The sequence below is a fragment of the Psammomys obesus genome, unplaced genomic scaffold, assembly GCF_907164565.1.
Source record: "Psammomys obesus unplaced genomic scaffold, mPsaObe1.curated_primary_1811, whole genome shotgun sequence".
Lineage (NCBI taxonomy): Eukaryota > Metazoa > Chordata > Mammalia > Rodentia > Muridae > Psammomys > Psammomys obesus.
In genome coordinates, this window is record NW_026585895.1 from 21,750,313 (window position 1) to 21,769,365 (window position 19,053).

The window sequence follows — 19,053 nt, forward strand, 5'->3', positions numbered from 1 at the left end:
AAAGCAATCCCACTGAAATCAGGGACAAGACAAGGCTGCCCACTCTCTCCATATCTCTTCAACATAGTGCTGGAAGTCCTTGCTAGAGCAATAAGACAGTTGAAGGAGATCAAGGGGATACAGATGGGAAAGGAAGAAGTCAAATTATCACTATTTGCAGATGATATGATAGTACATATGATTGACCCCAAAAACTCTACCAGGGAACTCCTACAGCTGATAAACACCTCAGCAAAGTGGCCGGATACAAAATTAATTCAAAAAAATCAGTAGCACTCTTGTATACAAAATACAAAAGGGCTGAGAAAGAAATTAGAGCAACAACACCCTTCACAATAGCCACAAATGACATAAAGTACCTTGGTGTAACCCTAACCAAGCAAGTCAAAGACTTGTATGAAAAAAATTTCAAGTCTCTGAAGAAAGAATTAGAGGAAGATATGAGAAGATGGAAAGATCTCCCATGCTCATGGCTTGGCAGGATTAACCTAGTAAAAATGGCCATCTTACCAAAAGCAATCTACAGATTTAATGCAATTCCCATCAAATTGCCAACATGATTCTTTACAGACCTGGAAAGAAAAATTCTCAACTTCATATGGAATAACAAGAAACCGAGAATTGCTAAAACAATCCTCTACAATAAAAGATCTTCTGGAGGTATCTCCATCCCTGATCTCAAGCTGTACTATAGAGCAACAGTTATAAAAACTGCATGGTACTGGCATAGAAACAGAATGGTGGATCAATGGAATCGAACAGAAGACCTAGAAATAAACCCACACACTTACGGACACCTGATTTTTGACAAAGATGCCAAAACCATACAATGGAAAAAAGATAGCATCTTCAACAAATGGTGCTGGTCCAAATGGATGTCTACATGTAGAAAAATGAAAATAGATCCATACTTATCACCCTGAAGTCCAAGTGGATCAAAGACCTCAACATAAAACCGGCTAGAAAAAAAAGTGGGGAATACCCTAGAACTCATTGGTACAGGAGAAAACTTCCTGAACAGAACACCAACAGCACAGGCTCTAAGAACAACAATCAATAAATGGGACCTCATGAAATTGAAAAGCTTCTGTAAAGCAAAGGACACCGTCATCAAAACAAAGCGACTGCCTACAGATTGGGAAAGAATCATCACCAACCCTTTATCTGACAGAGGACTCATATCCAATATATATAAAGAACTAAACAAGCTGAAAAGCAATAAACCAAGTAATCCACTTAAAAAATGGGGAACAGAGCTAAAGAGAGAATTCTCTGTAGAGGAATATCGAATGGCAGAGAAGCACTTAAAGAAATGCTCAACCTCATTAGCCATTAGGGAAATGCAAATCAAAACAACCCTGAGATTTCACCTTACACCCATCAGAATGGCCAAGATGAAAATCTCAAGGGACAACACATGCTGGAGAGGTTGTGGAGAAAGGGGAACCCTTCTCCACTGCTGGTGGGAATGTAAACTGGTACAACCACTCTGGAAATCAATCTGGCGCTTTCTCAGACAACTAAGAATAGCGCTTCCTCAAGATCCAGCCATACCACTCCTAGGCATATACCCAAAAGAGGCTCAAGTACACAAAAAGGACATTTGCTCAACCATGTTTGTAGCAGCTTTATTTGTAATAGCCAGAAGCTGGAAACAACCCAGATGCCCCTCAACTGAAGAATGGATGCAGAAACTGTGGTACATCTATACAATGGAGTATTACTCAGCAATGAAAAATAAGGAAATCATGAAATTTGCAGGTAAATGGTGGGACCTGGAAAGGATCATCCTGAGTGAGTTGTCCCAGAAGCAAAAAGACACACATGGTATATACTCACTCATATAAACATACAACATAGAATAAACCCACTAAAATCTGTACATCTAAACAAACTAAGCAAAAGAGAGGACCCTAACTAAAATGTTCAATCCCCATCCTGAAAGGCAAAGAGGATGGACATCAGAAGAAAAAGAAAATAGGAAACAACCTCAGAACCTGCTACAGAGGGCCTCTGAAAGCCAGAAGAAAACAGGAAACAACCTTGAAACCTGCCACAGAGGGCCTCTGAAAGCTTCTGCAGTATAGACTGTCAAAGCAGATGCTGAGCCTGATGGCCAACTGATGGGCAGAGTGAATGGAATTCTATGTAAGAAGTGGGAAATAGTAAGAGCTGGAGGGGACGGGAACTCCACAAGGAGAGCAACAGAACAAGATAATTTGAACACAGGGAACTTCCCAGAGACTCATACTCCAACCAAGGACTATTCGTGGAGATGACCTGGAACCCCTGCACAGGTGTAGCCCATGGCAGTTCAGTGTCCAAGTGGGTTACCTAGTAATGGGAAGAGGGACTGCCTCTGACATAATCTGATTGGCCTGCTCGTTGATCACTTCCGCCTGAGGGGGGAGCAGCCTTATCAGGCCACAGTAGAGGACAATGCAGCCACTTTTGATGAGAACTGATAGACTAAGATCAGAAAGAAGAGGAGAACCTCCCCTATCAGTGGACTTGGGGAGTGGCATGCATGCAGAAAGGGAAGGGAGGGTGGGATCGGGAGGGGAGGAGGGAGGGGCTTATGGGGGGATACAAAATAAATAAAGTGTAATTAATAAAAAATTTAAAAAATATGGAGTAAAACACACACACAAAAAAAGAATTTGGCTCCACTCTAAGTGTTTTTCTGGAGGCTCCCAGTTAACCTCCCCCAAAACAACACTAAAAGCAGAGCAGCTGAATATCTTATTAAATAATGCACTAGAAATGTTGAAAAACACTGATTTACAGTATCAGCTAGATACTTTCATGGATGCAGTAAAAATAAAAAGCATTTTCTCCTTCAAAAAAAATATATATAAAATATTTTTTGAGGTAGAATCAAAATTTCCTCCAAGTGCTAGAAGGATTAGAACCAAGACTGGCATTTTTCTCACCCTGAAGGAAAATCTGATATAATGTGCATAAATTAGTACGGGAGATTAATAGCATAAATCTGAAGTAATTATAGAGCAATCCTCTGAAAAACGTCAAGCTAAAAATAGTTTCTATATTGTGTGTGTGTGTGTGTGTGTGTGTGAATGTGCTGAATGAATCCATGCAGGTAAGTGAATAACAGTAATCGTTCCAATTCCAAATGCTAAAAAGCACAGCTTATACTGGTAACAAAGCCTATAGACAAGAATTGAAGAAAATGAATTCCCATGTGTCTGTGTCTCATCTTGTTCATCATTTTACTCAGGATGACACTGCTCTGGGATGCAGGGAATTACAGAGGAGCAATTGAAAGCGTGCTCTCTGAGATCAGTCTAGTGGGTCTTTCCTTTCAGATATTGACTCTGCCACACATTCACACAAGCGTGTCTGTTCCGTCATTGCTGCTCTAAAGGGTAAAGCATAGACTGAGCACAACTACATGTACTTCTCTGTAACAACTGCTTCTGAGCCCAAAATCTAAGGTTATGTTCTTAAACTAAATAACGAATATAAATATTTAAAAGTTCCTGACATATTCAGATTGTCTACAAAGGTATTCTCAATTCTTGCCTGGCCACACTGACATATATGTAGTATCTAAAAACATAGAAATCACATAATAGATAATATAAGACAAAATGTTGACTATAGTATCTGTTACACATTAGGCATGAATACTTGTTATTTGATTTTTTTTGTTGTTGTTCATACTGCCAACCTTCAAGGGCTTAATGGAATAAGAAGGAAGAACAGAAATCCTCAGTCCTATGTCGTTGTCTTTCTGTTTACTTCTATATACCAACTTTTCTGTATTAACCATGGCTTAAGAAGCAAAGGAATCCCCTTATTTGCCAGCGAGTCCCATGAAAGCATATCCAACTCTGTATTTATCATCTTTTACCTCATTTAAGAAGAAAAAGAATTCAAGAAACAAACAATGGTCTTATTCTGTGATAAACTGGAAATTATTGATCCTGATCGGAATTACTTTTCCAAATTATATAGGAAAAAAAAAAAACTTTCGTTTTAATAAAAGGCAAATTTTTACTGAAAAGAATACTTTAAGACAAACACAAGTCAATTAAAATTTCAACAAGAAATTTTTCCTTTTATTAAAAATAGTTTTTTTCCTCACATAATATACCCTGACTACTGTTTCCCCTCCTTCTTTCTGCTCTTCCCAATACCTCCTCCCCGCCTCTCATCTCCCAGTTGGATCCACCCTTTTTGCCTCTCATTAGCAAACAAACAGGGGAACTAGTTCAGAGAGATCCAAGATGGCGGCGATGGGAGGACACTGTGTCTAAGGAGCAGGATAGCAGTGTCAGCACAGCGACCAAGAGACTGAACTTTGGGCCCTAAAACACCAGCAACTATGATTCTCCGGTGAGAGGAAATCCCACGGTGTGGGAATCAATAGCGACTGACCTCAGGTCACAAAGTCAATCCCTGGAAAAGGTCCCAGGGATCAGTGGGGTACACAGCCACCAGCCCAGAGCAGGGGTTGGGGTGAGGGGTGAGAGGACCACAGCCACCAGCCCAAAGACCTGCTGTGCACTTGACTCACCGTCCCAGACAGAAATGTGGGCCCTAGGGCATCAGAGACTGAGTTTCCCTGTCCAGAAAAAACCCACAGTGAGGGAATCACAGGTCCGAGCTTAGAGCTTTCAGCCTCCCCCCACCCACACACACCCGGAAAAGTTCTTGGGAAAAAGTTTCTAAGTTCCTGCAGGAGCCCAGTCACCAGCTTGGAGCCACCACTCGCCTGCATGTTCTACACTCCACTCCAGACGGAACTGTGGACCCCAAAACACCACAGGCAGGGTCTCCCAGTTGGGAGGAAATCCCATGGTGGGGGGTAAGCATCTGGTCCAACCTCAGGACACTCAGCTCTGGAAAAGTTTCTGGGTTCCCACAGGCTCCAGGCTCTACCCTCCGGCTGTACCCACAAGAGCTGTGCTCACCTGCCACTGATTACCGCTTGGGTACTGGGGCACAGAGCTCTAACCTCAGACCTACAGAAGTCTGGGATTCCCAAGACCAGCCCCCAGATACTGCTCCAAGGAGCAACCAGTTATCCATAACTAAACTGACCAAACCACGGGGCTCCCAGGTTCTTCAAGAGGGCTGTGCCTGGAACACAGTGTAAGAAAAACTGCAGCAGCTCACTAAGTTCAGAGCAAGAAACCCAGCAGCAGGGCAGCTGTCTCCAACACTTCTACAGGTGAGAGGAGAGTCCCCCTGACTAATAAAGACCGCAATTACCACTCAGGTCTATACATCTGAGGTGAACTGTGGCAATTCCTGTGAAACACCGGCCATTCAGTGACCATACCCAAAAAGCTGAGGAGGCCTTCTTCGGGAAAAATCATCTCCATGCCAAGGGAATTCTCCCCACCACAGGATTCTAGGAAGCACTAGAAACTAACAGCCAACACCTAAGATAGCACAATGGTTATAGGCCAGTGTATAAGCTCAACCAACAAAAGGCAGAGCAATATGGCATCTCCAGAACCCAGTTATCCAGGGGCAAGCAGCCCTGGGCACCTCAGCATAATTGCAATTCAAGAAGATGATCTTACATCTATGCTCATGAAAAGGATAATAGAGGAAACAAATGAAATGCACAAAGAATTCGAGGAAGATAAAGACAAACAGATTATGGCCATCCGTAAAGAAGTACGAAAAGATGCAGCCAAACAGTTTGTGATCTTTAGAGAAGAAATAATTAACTCACTGAAAGAAATAAAAGAAAAAGAGGAATGTTCAAACAAACAGATGAAGGAATTGAAGAAAAACAGGAAAATACAGTCAGACAGGTGAAGGAAATTCAAAAAAGCAGCTCAAGATCTGAAGATAGAATTGAAAAAATTAAAGAAAACACAAACAGAGGAAATCATGGAGAGGAAGAACTTAAGGAAGAAAACAGGAACTACAGAGGTAAGCATAACCAATAGACTATAAGAGATGGAAGAAAAAAATCTCAGGTGTGGAAGATACAATGGGAAAAAAATCAATGTATCAGTCAAAGAAAATGTTAAATCCAAAAAATTCCTGACACAAACTGTCCAAAAAATTCAATACAATAGAAAAAGACAAAACCTAAGAATAATAGGAATAAATGGAAAAGAAGATTACCTTCTCCAAGGTCCAGAAAATGTTTTCAACAAAATCATAGAAGAAAATTTCTCCAACTTAAAGGAGAGGCCTACAATACAAGAGGCCTACAAAACACCTAATAAATTAGACCAGGAAAGAAAATCCTCCTACCACATAATAATCAAAACAGAAAGTATACAAAACAAAGAAAAAATACTAAAAGCTGCAAGGGAAAAAGGCCAAGTAGCATGTAATGGCATCTTTGTCAAAAATCAGGTGTCCATAAGTGTGTGGGTTTATTTCTGGGTCTTCTATTCAATGTCATTGACCCACCATTCTGTTTTTCTGCCAGTACCATGCAGTCTTTATTACTGTTCCTCTACAGTACAGATTTAGATCAGAGATGGAGATACCTCTAGAAGATCTTTTAGTGTACAGGATTGTTTTAGCAATTCTGGGTTTCTTGTTATTTAATATGAAGCTGAGAATTTTTCTTTCAAGGTCTGTAAAGAATTGTGTTGGTAATTTGATGGGAATTGCATTGAATCTGTAGATTGCTTCTGGTAAGATGGCCATTTTCACTATGTTAATTCTGCGGAGCCATGAGCATGGAAGAGCTTTCCATCTTCTGATATCTTCTTCTATTTCTTTCTTTAGAGACTGAAAGGTTTTTTTGTACAAGTCTTTGACTCACTTGGTTAGGGTTACACCAAAGTACTTTATGTCCTTTGTGGCTATTGTAAAGGGTATTGTTTCCCTTATTTCTTTCTCAACCTTTTTGTCTTTTTTATGCAGGAGGGCTACTGATTTGTTTTTTTAGCTGATTTTGTATCCAGCTACTTGGGTGATGGTGTTTATCAGCTGTAGGAGTACCCTGGTAAAATATTTGGGGTCCCTCATATATACTATCATATCATCTGCACATATAATGGCAAACCCTTCAGAATCACACCTGACTTCTCAACAAAGACTATGAAAGCCAGAAGGGCCTGGATGGATATCCACATACTTATGAACACCTGATTTTTGACAAAGATACCAAAACCATACAATGGAAAAAAAGATAGCATCTTCACCAACCCTATATCTGACAAAGGGCTAATATCCAGAATATATAAAGAACTTAAGTAGTTAAACAGCAAAAAAATCAAGTAACACAATTAAAAAGGGGGTACAAAGATAAAGAATTCTCAATAGAAGAATATCAAATGGCAGAGAAACACTTAAAGAAATGTTCAACATTCTTAGTCATCAGGGAAATGCAAATCAAAATGACCCTGAGATTTCACCTTACACCCATCAGAATGGCTAAGATCAAAAACTCAAGTAACAACACATGCAGGAGAGGTTGTGGAGAAAAAGGAACCCTCCATTGCTGGTGGGAATGTAAACTTGTATAACCACTTTGGAAATCAATCTGGTGCTTTCTCAGACAATTAAGAATAGTGCTACCTCAAGATCCAGCAATACCACCCCTAGGCATATATCCAAAAGATGCTCAAGTATTCACAAAGACATTTGTTCAACTATGTTCGTAATAGTTTTATTTGTAATAGCCAGAAGCTGGAAACAACCCAGATGTCCCTCAGTTGAGGAATGGATACAAAATTGTGGTACATTTACACAGTGGAATACTGCTCAGCAATTAAAAACAAAGACATTGTGCAATTTGCCAACAAATGGTGGGATCTAGAAATGATCATCCTGAGTGAGGTATCCCAGAAGCAGAAAGACACACATGGTATATACTCACTTATAAGTGAATATTAGACATATAATATAGGATAATCATACTAAAATATGTCACCTAAGGAAGCTAATCAAGAAGGAGGATCCTGGTAAAATGCTCAATCTTCATTCGGAAAGGAAAACAAGATGGACATCAGAAGAGGGAGAAGACAGGGAACCGGATAAGAGCCTATCACAGAGGGCCTCTGAAAGACTCTACCCAGCAGGGTATCAAATCATATGCTGAGATTCATAGCCAAGTTTTGGGCAGAGTGCAGGGAATCTTATGAAGAAAGGGGGAGATAGGAAGACCTGGAGGGAATAGGAGCTCTACAAGGAGAGCAACAGAATAAAAAAATCTGGGCACAGGGGTCTTTTTAAGACTGATTCTCCAACCAAGGACCATGCATGGAGATAACCTAGAACCCCTGTACAGATGTAGCTCATAGCTGCTCAGTCTCTAAGTGGGTTTCCCTAGTAAGGGGATCAGGGCTGTCTCTGATATGAACTCAGTGGCTGGCTCTTTGATCACCTCCACCTGAGGTGGGAGAAGCCTTACCAGTCCACAGAGAAAGACAAAGAAGCCAGTCCTGATGAGACTTGATAGACTAGGGTCGATGGAAGGGGAAGAGGACCTCCCCTATCATTGGACTGGTGGAGGGGCATAGGAGAAGAAGAGGGAGGGAGGGTGGAATTGGGAGGGGAGAGGAGTGGGGGGCTACAGCTGGGATACAAGTGAATAAACTGTAATTAATAAAAATAAAAAATAAATAAATAACTAGTTCATAGTTAAATATGGATTATTAATGATGAAGAACAAAACTTGGATGGATAAATAGAAAAGAAATCTTTATATGCTAAACAACTTTGTGAGAGAAATGAGCTGAGAGCAATGGCTTGACCTGATGGGAATAAGGCTGCCTCCACTCTGGCACAAAGAGAGATACTCAGACCATGCCATCATCGCAATTCTGGATTGGGCTGGAGCTGCATGTCTCACTAGGCCCACTAAGTCCCTCCATAATCACAAATATTTATTCTTCTAGAGTCAATTGTGAAAAAAAAATCATAGTGTTGTGTTAAACCTCTGCGAAGGGTTTTAGATGGAAATAGAATTTAATCAGTTGTTCAGTGTGCAAATGAGAAAACTTTAATCTTCTTCGTAGAAAAAGAAGGCAGAATTTTTTGTGCAATGTTAGGGAAATGTTTTCATGTTTCTACTCAAAAAATAAAATTTTAACGAAAGAAAACAAACAGACTTCTAAGGGATAATAATAAAGTAAGTTTTAAAAAAAAACCTAAGACATTGGAATTAGACAGGCAGGGGCTGCCTCTATCATGAACTCAGTTGACTGCTCTCTGATCACTAGCTCCTGATGATTCAGCCTTGCCAGGCCATTGAGGAAGTGTCATCCAGGCAGTCCTGACTAGACTTAACAAGCTGTGGGCAGATGGCAATAGTGGAGAATTCACCCTTTCAGTGGACTAGGGAAAGGGGACGAGGGAGGGAGGGTGAGAATGGGTGAGTTGAGGGAGGGGGTTTCAGTCAGGATGTATAATGAATAAACTGCGAGGAATAAAAATTAGAAAAAAAAAAAAAACAAACAGGAAAAAAAAAAAGCCAAAAAAAGGAGGCAGAAGAAATGAGAGACCCATTTGTTTCCACACTTAGGAATTCCCCCCCCAAAAAAAAATTAAAGTTGAAACCATAATATACATAGGCAAAGGACCTGTAGAGTAAAAAAAAAAAAAAAAGGGTGGGGGATGTATTTTAAATAAAATTAAAACAATAACATAAAAGTAATGAGGTACAGACCAAACCAGTCAGAAGTATAGGTGAATGAGGCCCTGCCAACTAATTCCAGTTAATTCAGCTTCCCATGACCCCTTCTACCACCTCTCCATCCCAACTCCATTGCCTGTCTCCTAGGTAGGCTACTGTGCCTAATTCCAGTGGTCTCTAGCTGCTCATGTGCAGGCCACAGCAATCAGAAGAACAGAGACACCCACAGGCACAACCTGCTGCAAGTTGCCAGAAATCAAGCCCCAAATCTGGTCAGACTCTCTAGTGGACCAGAGGTCAAGCAGGCTGCAGGAATCCAGGACCCAAAGCCCAGAAGATCAAAAAGGAGACAGAAGCCAAGGACTACAACACACCCAACAAAGACAAACTCAGACAGAAATCACCACTTAGCTTTATAATCATCCCGAACCCAAATGTATCAACGCCAGTGTGAGAACTCACACTCAACGCCAGTGTGAGAACAACAGCCAGGGAAATACGGCAGTACCAGAACCCAGCTGTTCTATAATGGCAAAATCTGAATATTCCAACAGAGCTAGAGCGCGCGCGCGCACACACACACACACACACACACACACACACACATTAAAAAAAAAAGACCTTTAAACCAACTTTACGACAATGATAGAGCTTCTTAAAGAAGAAATGAAAAAAATTCCTTAAAAATGTCAAGAAAGACAAGAAACAAACAAACAAAAACAGGTGAAGGAAACTTTTTAAAACCTGAAAGTTGAAATAGAAGCAATAAAGAAAATACAAACTGAAGAAATTCTGGAAATGGAAAATCTTGGTAAGCTCATAGGAACTACAGATGCAATCATCACCAAGAGAATTCAAGAGATGGAAAAAAGAATCTCAGGGGTTGAAGATAAAATAGAAAAATGGATTCATTGGTCAAAGAAAATGTTAAATCTAAAAGTTTCTGACCCTCAGCATAGAACCACATACTCTGAACCTGATAAAAGAGAAAACAGGGAATAGTTTTGAACGTATTGGTACAGAAGACAACTTTCTGAAAAGAACACTAAAAGCTCAGGCACTAAGATTAACAATTAATTAATGGGACCTCATGAAACTGAAATGTTTTTGTAAGGCAAAGAACAATGTCAAAAGGACAAAACAGCACCCTACAGAATGGGAAAATATCTTCATCAAACCCACATCTGACAAAGGGATGATATCCCAAATTTATAAAGAACTCAAGAAAGTAGACATTAACAAACCAAAAAATCCAATTTTAAAATGAGATATAGACCCAAACAGAGAATTCTAAACAAAGGAAACAAATAGCTGAGAAGCACTTAAAGAAATGTTCAACATACTTAGCCATCAGGGAAATGCAAATCAAAACGACTGTGATATGCCATCTTATACCTGTCAGATTGGCTGAGATCAAAGTCACAAATGACAGCTCATGCTACAGAGCATGTGAGCAAGGGGAATACTTTTCCATTGCTGGTGGGAGTGCAAACTTGTACAAACACCTTGAAAATCAATTTGGCAGTTTCTCAGAAAATTGGGAAAGTTCTACTTCAAAACCCAGCTATATCACTCCTGGGCATATACCCAAAGAATGTTCTACGATACCACAAGGACACTTGTTCAACTATGTTTATAGCAGCTTTATTCATTATAGCCAGAAATGGGAAACAACCTAGCTTCAACATTGGGTTGAAATGTTCCTCAACCGAAGAATGCACAAAGAGAATGTGATACATTTACACAATGGAGTGTTACTAAGGTATCACAAACAGCATCATCATGATACTTCTAACTGGATGTTAGCTGCAAAGTAAATGATAATCATGCTACAATCCACAGGTCCAAAGAAGCTGAGTAACAAGAAGGGCTCAAGGGAGATGAGTGAATCTCACTGAGAGGGAGGAGCAGAATTAGGTGGATGCTGAGAAAGGACTGGATGGGGGCTGGGGTAGGGATGGGAAACAGGAGAGATCAGATGTGAGAAGGATGGAGAAATAGAGTACTGAGAGAGACAAATGAAATCATGGATTATATCTGGGATGAGCTAGAATCAAAGCCCAATGGAAACTCCCAGGAACCCATGAGGATGACCCTACTTAAGACTCCTAGCAATGGGGATACAGAGCCTGAACTGACCATCTCCTGTAACCAGGCAAGACTTCCAGTGGAGGGGCTGAGACATCAACCCAGACACAAAACCTTCGATCTGCAATTTGTCCTCCTTACAAAATGTGCTGGGGTAAGAGTGATACAAAAATTATGGGAGTGGCCAACCAACCCATGCCATGAGAGGGAGCCTACCCATGAAACTGCTAGGAGGGCCAGAAGCTGGGGGATGGAGCGCCCAGAGATCAAAAATAGAACCAAGAATGAATGGCAAAAAAATCAATAAAATTATTTCTTTTTTTTATTATTAGTTACATTTTATTAACTCTGTATCCCAGCTGTATCCCGCTCCCTCAATCCCTCCCACTTCCACTTTCCCTCTCCATTTCCTCATTGCCCCTTTTCAAGCCCACTGCTTGGGGAGAACCTCTCCCTTTCATCTGACTCTGTTTTATCAGGTATCTTCAGGACTGGCTGCAAAGTCCTCCTCTGTGGCCCAGCAGGACTGCTCCCCCCTTGGGGGGTGGGGAGGTCAAAGAGCCTGCCATTGAGTTCCTGTCAGAAATAGTCCCTGTTCCCCTTACTATGGGAAACCAATTGGTTACTGAGCTACCACGGGCTAGATTCCAGCGGAAGTTCTAGGTTATATCCATACATGGTCCTTGGTGGAGTGTCAGTCTCAGAAAAGACCCCTGTGCTCAGATATATTTGGTCCTTGTGGAGCTCCTATTGTTTCCATGTCATACTAACTCCCCCACTTCCCCTTCTTTCATATGATTCCTTGTACTCTGCCGAAGGTTTGGTTATGAGTCTTAGTATCTGCTTTGATACACTGCTAGGTAGAGTCTTTCAGAGGCCCTCAGTAGTAGGCTCCTGTCCTGTTACTTGTTTTCTCCTACGTCCAATGCACATCCCATTTGTCTTTCTAAGTGAGGGTTGATCATCTTACCCCTGGTCCTCTTTCTTGTTTATCTTCTTCAGGTGTATAGATTTCAATGATTTCTAATGATATTCTGCTATGCATTAGAGACTTAAAGAACTATATTAAATAGTTATGAAAAGAGTGGACAAGCTTGTCTTGAACCTGACTTTAGTGAAATTGCTTGAGTTCTTCTCCAGTTAAGTTGATGTTGGCTATGAGCTTGCTGTAAATTGCCTTTATTATGGTTAGGTATGATCCTTGTATCCCTAATCTCCCCAAGACTTTTATCATAAAAGGCCATTTCTGTATCTAATAAGATGACCATGTGAGTTTTGTCTTTCCATTTGTTTATATGGTAGATTATTGATTTACATATATTAAACCATCCCTGCATAAACCTACTTGATCAAGATGAATGATTTTTTTTTGATGCTCAATACAAATCTTTATGTCACAAATAACTGTGGAATCATTCAGATATAAGCATTTTTTTTTAAATCATAAGCAGACAACAGTACGAAATTAAAAAAAAAATGTTTGAGCTAAGCAGAGAACATTAAAACCAAACAAAAATCCCAGTACAGTAAGGGAGAAATCAAAGCAAAGTCACACCCCTAAACAGGAAGCTGTTTGCAACTGATAGCTGCTATGAAATGAAAAACCATTTTTCTCTACTGAATTGTCACTAGCTATATCAACCACACTCCAGGAAAGGCTCCATGGTCAGGAGCAGTTAGTTGGCCAACAGAAAACAGACTTGTATGTTCGTGTGCGTGTGTTGTTGCCTGTCATTTTCCTATTTTTGTTTTTTTATTTTTTATATTAATTACATTTTATTCACTTTTTATCCCAGCTGTAGACCCCCTCTCATTCCCTCCCAATCCCACCCTCTCTCCCTCATCTCCTCCCATGCCCCTCTCCAAGTCCACTGCTAAGGGAAGGAGAGCAACAGAACCAAAAAATCTGAGCACAGGGGTCTTTTCTGAGACTGATACTCCAACCAAGGACCATTCATGGAGATAACCTAGAACCCCTGCTCAGATGTAGCCCATGGTTGCTCACTATCCAAGTGGGTTCCGTAGTAAGGGGGACAGGAACTGTCTCTGACATGAACTCAGTGGCTGGCTCTTTGATTACCTCCCCCTGAGGGGACAGCAGCCTTGCCAGGAAACAGAAGAGGACAATGCAGCCAGTCCTGATGAGACTGGATAGGCCAGGGTCAGATGGAAGGGGAGGAGGACCTCCTCTATTAGTGTTTTGGGGTTTTTGTTGTTGTTCTTTTGACCTTATTTATTTATTTATTCATTTATTTTCTTACAGAGAAAAAGAGAATGAAGTTGGGTGGGTAGGAAGAATTTGGGAGGAGTTGAAGGAGGGAAAAGCACACAATCAAAAGTATTGTGTGTAAAACAGTTTTAAACAAAAATTGTTTTGTAAAAATTAATAAATATATATTTGCAGAGCAAAATAAATCATCCCTAGAATTTAGACTGAAAGCTAAAAATGTGATTATTCTACCCATTTTTGAAAAATTGTGCCTAAGGATGTTTTCTTCAAGAATTCTTTGATAATTTAAAAAAATCCTTCCCTATGTGAGTCTTTGTTAAATGAGAAATTAGTGTAGAAGTTTACATATAATTCACAGTGAATTCTGAGAATAATACAAATAATCGAAAAAAAAAAAAAAACCCAGCCATGGGCTGGGGAAAATGTCCCCACACTCCTAAAATAGTCAGAATGTTTTCAATGCATATGTCAGTAAAAAGAAGATACAGTTTTTACCATAGAGCAAAAAAAAGGATTAATAAAAGCAATTTTACTTCTGTGAGCAAAGCTTGTTAAATCCTGGCTTGACACTTAAATTATGTCTCTAGTATCATGTTTAGGAGAATCGAATTTATAAGCATTTTCATTATAAAACAACGCCAGTGCTGAAGCAGCTCTTGATGGAGAGATGACTTCAACATATGTGTTGTTTACATTGCACAATGAAGAACAACATGCATTTGGTGACTAATGTTAATAATGATATTTAAAAACTAAACCTTTTCTTTTCATTTATCTGGCTTGAAGGAGGTCAAATCATCTACTCAAGAAGAAAATTGTGTTTTATTCTGTGAAATGACTGTATCACACAGCTGGCACATAATTATTGGGTTGCTAAAACCATTTAGTAATGCCAATCACAGGAAATAGTCAAGTACATACATTAAGCTGAATAAGCATGTAATCTTTAGCACAATGGAGAGTCTAAAAGAGTCTGAAAACACAAGACATCATTTATTATAATATATCAAAGAATTCTTATCCAACAAAAAGTCTTTGCTGAGAAAAAGCAATAGGGAAAAAAGATAGAATGCAATATGAATTCATGCATACAGCAAAAAAAAAAAAAAAAAGAAGCTATAATTAGACCACGACATGGTTGATTCTTGTGTTGTTTTGCTGAAAGAAAAAGAAAGCATTAAATGAGTACTGATCACATTTATATGCCCTTGGTGCACATTTGTATTCATTACCAAATAAAACCCTAATTACTGACTGTACTAGGTAGAAAGCAGAAATTGTGAAAGCCTCACAGTTGCTCATCAAAAGAGACATAGCCAAGACCCCAACTAGTTTAAAAGGTAATGAAATATGACCTAGCTATTTTTGGGGTATAGTCTCAGGCATATATCCAAAGAATTTTATATACTACTAAAGAAATAATTGCTCTTGTATTTTATTGCTGCTCTATTAATAATAAATAGAAATTGGAAATAGCCTGGATGTCCACCAACTAATAGATAATGACAATGTTATACATTTATACAACACTATTGTTCAACGAGAAAATTAAATTACAAAATTTGCAGGCAAATGGATGAATCTAGAAACAATCGTCTTGATGAGGTAACCCAGACCCCCAAAAACAAATATTGCATGTTTTCTCTTATATATGAATGCTAGCTTTTAAACTTTGAATATATGTGCTATAATCCAAATAACCGCAGATGTGAAGTACCTATTAAGAAGCCAGGGAGGAGGAGAGGGTCTCACAACAAGGGAGAAATAGAATATAATGTTATGGAAATATAAAGGGGAAACTAGAAGAGGGGGACTAAGCAGGAAATGGACTAGGAGGGTAAAGGAAAGAATATGGGAAAGAACTGATACTAAAGGCCTTTTAAAAAAACATGTGGAAACTGGAGGAGATTTCTAAAATATACATTTATGAAAGTAATCTAACTGGACCCAACATACACTGTGGGAGACAATGCCACAATAAGCCATCAAGTAAAACTTTTAGTGCCAGGAATGGGTTACATCTGGCTTTGTCATTAGCCGAAGGGATCGCATGGCCTAATCCAAATATCACAGGGTATTGCCAAGAGTACCGGTTACTCTCCACAAACGGATGGTAGGCTCTGTTGCTAACAACAACATTTAATTTCACCAGCAAAGCCAGAGAAGTCATCGGTGCCCCACTAGAAGCTTCACATCTACCGACTAGAGTGCACGGTGCCGGAAATAACTCTTCAGGCTTCAATCTCACCCGGCTACAAATCCTGTTACCTACAACAGTGACCCGCCTACAAGATACTCTAATGAGTGTTACAAAGTAATCAAAAATATTGTTATTGAATTTCAGGCCCATTACATGAAACAGGACCTATAGCTTTAATTGCTTAAGTAGCCAAGAATCTGAAACTAGATGGATCATGGGCCTAACAGAAAACCTACCACTATTATTTTGTTAAATGAACATAAGAGTAAAACGACTCCTAATGACATTGCCATATGTATTGATAGGCACATTGCTCAACTTTCAACAGAAAAAAAATGCTGCTTCTTTCAGTAGAAATGAATTAACAGCAAGCCCCACAATATACTGTCTTCATCAATGCTCAGGGATCTATGCAGAAGAGGATGCAAAAAGATTGTAAGAGCAAGAGATGGTACATGACTTTAAGAAAACACAGACATAACAGAACTCATGCACACATGAACTGACAGAGTATGGGGCAGCACCATAGGACCTGCATGAGGTTAAGCCAGACAAAATCTCAACACTGAACAGGCAAAGATTCCACATCTAACAAAAAAGCTATTTCCAATTGATCCATGCTGGGAGAAGGAGGTGCAGTTTTCTTCAGTGTAATGTTATTGGTTATATCACTCACACCACTGGACAGGTGTGGATGGCCAACACGAAATGAACTTGAATGTGTAGTGGGATGAGGGATTGTTTTATTTTGGCACTATTTGTCTTATTGATTTTTCTGGGTTTTGTTGTTGATTTTTTTTTGAGAAAGAGAACATGAAGTTGGGTAAGAAGGAAAGTAGGGGAGAATTAGAGAATCTGGGAGGAGTTGGAGAAGAAAAAAATCAAATAATATTGTGTAAAAATTTATTTTAATAATATTGTATAAAAATTGTATAAATAAAAAAATAATCCAAAGCTGTCACATTAAAAAGGAGAAAAGAGAAAGAAGAAAAGGAGGAATATATTCAATCACCTCTTGAGTCTGTACTTGATTACATTACTTACTTTGACCAATGGACATCAAAAAACATGGCTCAGAAACTTAAAGAGTTTGTGCACTGGGTTTTACGCTCTGTTGCTTTTGGGAACTCAAGGCATCTTGTAAGCATGCTCAGATCAGGAGACTGGATGGCGAGAGATCAGAGAAGTCTTAGTTGACAGGTCTCCTGTTAGGCTGAAGACTAACCAGTCAGCTTCAGTTGGCTACAGATGTAGGAACCAGCTAATTTAGGACAGAAGGAATAACTACTAGATTTCTACTCAAACTGATGACCTATAAGTAATACCTTACTTTGCTTTTTGTTGCTGAGGACGGGCGAAAAACCAACTTGTGAAGAAAGAGGCTTATTTCATTGTATATACTATACTACCATCAAGAGATAGGACAGGATCTCAAAGCTGGAACCTGAAGGCAGGAACTGCAGCAGAGACCCTGAGGAGTACTTCTCACTGTCAGAGTCCCTGACTTATACTTAGCTAGTACTTTTATACAGCTCAATCCCATCTGTCTAAGGATGTTTCCCCACAATGGTCGGGGCCCTCCCACATAAGATATCAATCAAGAAAATGACCCACAGACGTTTCCACAGGACCATCTGACCCAGACAATTCTTCAAGTGAGGTTTTTCTCTCCCCAGGTATGTCAAGATGACAACAAAACTAACTAGTGTCAATGAAAACAAAAATAGAATGGATGCTATCTGATACCACTAAGTTTGGAAATGGTTTGTTATATAAGATAAAGTTTTAAAAGAAATGGGGAATAAATGATTCTCATTGGATAATATTAACTATGACAGATATCTCAAAAAAGTAAATGATGAAGAAATAAAAAGTATTGATTCTACTTATGACAAGCATTGATAGATTTAAAAAAATATATATATAAAGATAAATCCAAAAATACTAGAAAAAGAACAATGTGCATTACCAACATAATGCTTTGTTTCAAGAAAGTAGCTTTGTACAGAGTTATGACAGAAAATAGCAGAAAAATCTTCATGCCACTAATGTATAGGATTGCCAATATCCTCCACAGTAGAAAAGTTGAGATCTCTGCACAAATAAAAAATGTGCTACCACGTAAGCTCTGTAAGAGCATTGAGACTCTGAGAGCCAATAACAAAATGTTGGGAACTCTCAGACACTTTCAACAGTTTTCTGTCAAAATTATTTGGAAACTCAATTATATCCATATGTAGATATTGAATACAGAACTTTGTCAAAGGCAAGCATTTAAATTATGGAAAGAAGAAATTTAAATCAGAAATGAAAATATTCAAACAATGAGAAGATTTTGTTAATGTATGATAAGTATACTGCAGACAGCAATGAATACCTTCTGGATTTCATATAAGAACCACTAAGGAGAGCATCAAACAAGAGTGACCGAGACACAAGAAAGGACCTATTATTGATGATATTTTCAAGACACAGGGGAAAGTAAAACAGATTCTTCATCATGTCTATAGGTGGCATGGAAATTATGGAACAATAGTCCTGTTTCAAGAAATGACTTACGGAATATCAAATGGCACAGAAACACTTAACAAAATGCTCAAAATCCTTAGTCATCAGGGAAATGCAAATTAAAACAACCCTGAGATTTCACCTTACACCCATCAGAATGGCTAAAATAAAAATCTCAAGTGACAATACATGCTGGAGAGGATGTGGAGAAAGAGGAACCCTCCTCTATTGCTGGTGGGAACGTAAACTTGTACAACCACTATGGAAATCAATCTGTCACTTTTTCAGAAAATTAGAACAGTGCTACCTCAAGATACAACTATACCACTCCTAGGCATATATCCAAAATATGCTCAAGTATACAACAAGGACATTTGTTCAACCATATTTGTAGCAGCTTTATTCATAATATCTAGAATATGGAAACAATCTAGATGTTCCTCA

At 39.2% G+C, this 19,053-nt stretch overlaps 1 protein-coding gene across 5 annotated transcripts in view; it reads right to left on the reverse strand.

Moving 5' to 3' along the window:
- Slc4a10 (solute carrier family 4 member 10) overlaps window positions 1-19,053 on the reverse strand; it is a 295,608-nt gene that overhangs the window by 149,994 nt on the left and 126,561 nt on the right. The window lies entirely within an intron of this gene.